The sequence below is a fragment of the Octopus bimaculoides genome, chromosome 6 (genome assembly GCF_046866305.1).
Source record: "Octopus bimaculoides isolate indiv1 chromosome 6, ASM4686630v1, whole genome shotgun sequence".
Lineage (NCBI taxonomy): Eukaryota > Metazoa > Mollusca > Cephalopoda > Octopoda > Octopodidae > Octopus > Octopus bimaculoides.
Window position 1 is genome coordinate 33,306,687 of NC_142933.1, and position 6,000 is coordinate 33,312,686.

The following is a 6,000-nucleotide window of genomic DNA, read 5'->3' on the forward strand; positions in this document are numbered from 1 at the left end:
GATGTCGACAGGATTTATCTTCCAAGAAAAATAGGTGGAAGAGACCTGATACAGCTTGAACAATCCTTCAAATCAGCAATAATAAACCTTGAAACGTACCTTAATAAAACAAGTGGTGTGCTCTTACGAACTGCACTGAAGCATGAAGATTCCAAGCAAGCTTCAGTCATGAAGCTTAGTAAGAAATTTAAAAAGTCTCTCGGCCTACAAGTTAACAATAAGAATGACCAATGACACCCAAATATTGACAAGTCTACAATTGCTTCTCCTGATTTAGAAATTCACAATCAGAAAGACCAACGAAATCCAAATAGTGATAAATCTATCATTGATGCACAAGACATCAAACAAAAAGCAAAGAAGGCTTGTATGAATAATATTGAAGACAACTGGAACGGTAAACACCTGCTTTGGAAAATACCCTAACCGCCTGTCCAAGGCAGATATTGATGAAAATCTAACACTCCAATGGCTACAAAGGAAGGTCTGAAAGGGGAAACAGAAGGTTTTGTTATTGCAGCGCAAGTTCAGAGCATACCTATCAGAAACTACCATGCAAACGTCCTTAAAGAAGGATCTTACCCCTCCTACAGAATTTGTGAAAAATTCACAGAGGCAATTGATCATGTTGTTTCTGGCTGCCCAGTCCTCACTGAAAAGGAGTACCTCATAAGACATGACATACTACTGCTGTACATCCACTGGAATTCTTTTATTCTTTTATTTGTTTCAGTCATTTGACTGCGGCCATGATGTAGCACCGCTTGTAGATACTACAAAATTAAATCCCATGATAAGTGGGACAGGCACCACCCAGAGAATGTACTAAAGGGCGGAGGCATCACCATCCTTTAGAATTTCCTAATACAAACAGACAGAAAAATTGACTACAATCGACCAGACATTGTGATCAAGGACTACAACAGAGGAACTTGTCTGTTAATAGATATGTCTGTTCTCAAGAAAGGAATACGAAAAGCTTTCTCACTATAAAGATCTGCAAATTGAAATCACAAAAATGTGGAAGTTTAGTACTACTATAATACCTATAGGAATTGGTACGTTGGGAATGATAAAGAAGAGGATTGAGAAGTATATTATGCAACTCCCTGGTAACCCCAACCTTGATGACTACAGCCAATATACTACGGAAAGCACTTTCCATCTAAAATAGAATGTGGTGATAATTTTTGCATGCATAGCAAAACAAAATTGCCCTTGCCACTCTTGGCCTCTGGAGGATGCCCAGTACTAAGCAGCTGAAGTAAAGTTATAATGAAAGGAAACCATACATAATAATAATAATATTTCAAATTTTGTCACAAGAGTAGCAGTTTGGGGGGAGGGAATAAGTCGATTACGTTGACCCCAATGTTTCACTAGTACTTAATTTTACAACTCCGAAAGGATGAAAGGCAAAGTCGACCTTGGCGGAATTTGAACCCAGAACGTAGCGACGGGCGAAATAGCGCTAAGCATTTTGTCTAGCGTGCTAACGATTGTGCAGGCTCACTGCCTTAATAATATAAATTATTATTACTATTTAAAATTTTGCCACAAGAACAGCTTGAGGGAGATGGGGATGAGTCGATTACATCGATCCCAGTGTTCAACCGGTGCTTATTTTATCGAACTCGAAAAGGATGAAAGGCAAATTTGAACTTAGAACGTAGTCACAGGCGAAATACCGCTAAGCATTTCGTCCAGCGTGCTGACGTTCAGCACTGCCTTGATGATGATGATGATGATGATGATGATGGTGATGGTGATGATGATGATGATGATGATGATGATGATGATGATGATGATGATGATAATGATGGTTTCTTTAACCGTCACTGAAGGTTCACATAAAGACATTGGGGACGGTACAGAACAATACAATGCAAACAAAGTGGGATTGAAACGTGTAAACAAAATAATAGCTACAAAACTTACGACAATTAAAATCCCCAAAAGAGAGAGACTTCCACGGCTGCTCGTGGAAACCCCACAAAAACCACGATCACTCTGACCTCTAGGGCAAGTGCCCTCTGCTCTTCATCTACCCTAGGTCTAGAGGTGCATGCTTAGAGTAGGTATGTTCACCCACCTTTTAACAAACTTACTGGGTGGAAGCACTTCCTTTTCTACTCCTAATTTCCTTTTCAAGTGATGAGGGCTTAGCCAAAAAGGAAACTGTGTTCATCCCTTTCAACCTGGTCCACCACACAACCTCTTTCGCTAAGGCCACCAGACAAAGAAATACTGCCTGCCCTTCCTGGCCAACGGAAAGCGGCGCAGCGATCTACACGATGGACACAGCCGGTACCCATCCTACACGTGACAGTAAGTCAGCAATGCTCGAGTGCTGGGCGAGAGCATGCAAAACAGTTTCGTCGATCAGCGTGCATCTCAGACAATCCCGACTGACGTCACTTCTATGCCTGTAGAGCTTGACCAAAACCAACAATGACACCCCACCCCGCCAGTAGCACTGCTAAGTCGAGAATTTCTGGAAGTTATCCATAAGCCCCGGTCCGAGAGTCGCACCGACATCAACTTTACTTTCCATCCTTTCGAGATAGATAAAATGAAGTGCCAGTCAAGAGTACTGGAAGCGATAAAGTAATCCCCTCCCCACAAAACTGTTCTCAAATCAGAAACCATCATGAGTTGCTGGGAAGGGGATTGGCCGAACTGCTTGAATGGTTGTTGTAATTAACTCCTATGATCTCTTGATTTATATGTATTAAGAACAGTCTGTTTTTTCAACATTCGGCTTCTCTCGCCAGCGTTTCAAGCATACATTTTTCTTTGTCACCATCAATCACACTGTATCAATTAAATTTCATTTATTTTTTTCTAGCATTTTAGCTGTGAGCAAACTCAAGTAAACAGTCCTAGAATAATATTTCCTTAATTTTCACGCGTTAAAATGTTCAGTATTTGATTCAAGCTGTTTATTCCCTTAGTAAATATGCATTTGCATGGTTCGGCATTTATTAGATCAGCTGGTTATGATAACGATGAAATTTCTTACGCAAGTCTTAGTCTGATATTTTTGATATTTGTTACTGACGTTGTATAACAGAAGGCTAAATATATTCAAGTAGATATGGTATATGCGATATATACATGCGCACACACGCACACACACACAGATAGATATGTTTATGTATATATATATGTGTGTGTACGTTTAGACATATATGAATATTACATAGACATATATAAATATTACACTCATATAAATATTACACACAAGTTAGATGTCAAGTACAATCGCAATGACAGAGGGCGAATGAAAGACATTTGCACATGTTTTGCGATGTGACGATCATTAATGTGGGTTGTTCAGGACTGCGAATTTGTGTAGTGAAGAGAATCGACATTTCATTAATTGAGGTGCATACAGAATGATAATAGCACATTTACACTCACTATCGCCGAAAAGAAAGAGGTGTGGAAGTACTTCTATGAGATGCTGTTCAAAGTAATGAATGCATACATAGAGTCTAAATCAACTAGATCAACAGTGACCTGTCATCTAATGGCGGTGCGGTACACACAGCAATTAAACATATCAAGGAAAATGAAATAGCTCATAGAACAACTAAAGTAGAACTTATAGAAACGCAGATGTAGATATCTCTCCCAAAATCAACGAGAAAACGGATGTTTTTTAACAACTGCTTCAAAATGGGCAGCTTCTCTGCACTGATAAATTCACATTTGTACCAATAAAGTTTAGTGCAAATTCAAAATGTTAATATGTGACTAATAAATTGGAGAGGTAAGAATACTTTCATTGTATAAGTCCTTTTGACTTTTGTTGATTTTCCCGTTTTATATTTTTGATTTGGTCACATATCATTCAACCACATATATCATTTCGCCTAACGCAACAGCTTCCAAGCTTCACCGCTAATTCAGTTCTCAACTAAATTGCAAATGTTAACAGTTTTAAAGAGGACACCTCCTCAGCTACACTTTGGCATAAATAGTCTAAGATTTGATTCAGTAGAAAAAGAGTTACATTAAAATATATCAGACCTCAAGGTGGGTAGTAAGGCTGATGTTCATCGTCAATTAATATAATTTCTTTAAATTTTAAAATAAAAGTATACTTTCCTTAGGCTTAAATGATAGAAAAATGCATGAAGAATTCAGGATCGTTAGTCGCATTCAACAGAAATTAGTAGAAAAAGTTATGAGGTAAAATATCATGAAATGGAAAATAAGTGAGGAAGTAAATAAGTAACGCCTCAAGCATTAATTTTAAGAATATATTTTTTAAATGAATGACTAGATCCTAAGACGGCGATCTGGCAGACCTTAGCGCGCCAGTGATATGATTATCGGTAATTTGTGTGTCTTTACGTTCTGAGTTCAAATTCCACCGAGGTCGAATTTTCCTTTCGTATATTATTTTTTTAAAATTAAATATTTAATAAAGTTATTTTTAGTATGCTGTCGAATTAGGTTAAGATTAACTTTTATTATTTATTAAGAAAATAATTCTAAAGTGAATGTTTACACTCAAAGACCTCGTGCTGGCAGAACCATTAGAGCGCTGGGCGAAATGGTTCGCGTTGCTTTGTCTGTCTTTACGTACTGAGTTCAAATTCCACCGAGGTCGACTATGCCTTTCGTATATTTCATTTTTCAATTAAATATTTAATAAAATTATTTTTAATATGCTGCTGAATTAGATTAAGTTCAACTTTTATTATTAATTTTCTCTTTCAGTTTTAATTAAATTACTTTCTGCTTTTCTTTTCTTTTTAGTTAATTATTTAAGCAGGCTAGTTCATTAATGTGTTATATGCTTCAGATATATGCATCTAAATTTATTTGGGCAGGAATATAGTCATTTTTGGCAATGCCTCCTGAAATCTGTCCAGAAAAGGCATTGTCCATTAAAAGTGCTTATATTCTAAATTTACTTTTTAAATTTCAAAATTAATTGAAAGGTAATTTTAACTTGTGTATATCTGATACGCTTTTATAATAACTGTTGTATTGAATAATTATTGATAGATCTAGATTAGCAGCAGTCAGTGCTATTATCACCAACTCAAAATCTATGTTATTTAAGGTGAGCCTGGTAACTGATGGTTTTGGGGTCTTGCTGTCTGTAACTTTTGGTGAGCCATGGTACAACCAATAACATGGCAAAAATCCCTGCCATTAATTTGGCGTAGATAGGTAATATCAAATAATTCAATCACAACATATATTTAAATTAAACATGAAAGAAATTGAAATATTATCTTTCAGTATTATATAAGGTAAAATCTTAAATTATCAATTGACACATTATTAATTATCTTGTAATAGCAATGCCTGAAAAATCATGGATTACATGGAAAAATGCGTGCATGAAAAGTAATATTCTTAAGATTATAGACCTGGACAAGTACAGGACAAGTTATTACACCTGGAAAAGTATAGGACAAGCTATTTCTTCTAGTAAAGTAAAGAATAAGAAATTTTTTACTTAAAATATTGCATCTAAAATTAAAATTAAAATTTGAGTATCAAAAATCATTTTATTATAGTTTAAAAATAACACTTAAGTAGAATTTGGCTAATAAGTGACTTATTAGACAAACTTACAAATTAACTGAACAGTTTTGTACAATATATTTAAAAGATGAGAACTGTAAAGAGTGATAAATTAGAAGAGCTGGCATTTTTTGCTGCAATATTTTAAGTAAAAAGTTTCTTATTCTTTACTTTACTAGAAGTAACAGCTTGACCTATACTTTTCCAGATGTAATAACTTGTCTTGTACTTTTCCAGGTTTATAATCTTAAGAATATTACTTTTCATGCTCGCATTTTTGCATGTAATATATATATATAAATATATGATTTTAGGGAAAAGAACCAAGGTTCATGAACTCATCGATGAAAATCCACTGTGACAATTTAATTTCAATTTTTTATAAATTGATTTTAATTGAGTCTTTACCTGTAATTTTGGATTTTGTCCCTAATATATATATATATACAT

General features: G+C 35.3%; 1 protein-coding gene across 33 annotated transcripts in view; it reads right to left on the reverse strand.

Moving 5' to 3' along the window:
* Positions 1-6,000, reverse strand: part of LOC106877401 (uncharacterized) — a 219,860-nt gene that overhangs the window by 196,417 nt on the left and 17,443 nt on the right. The gene's annotated exons all lie outside the window — the stretch shown is intronic.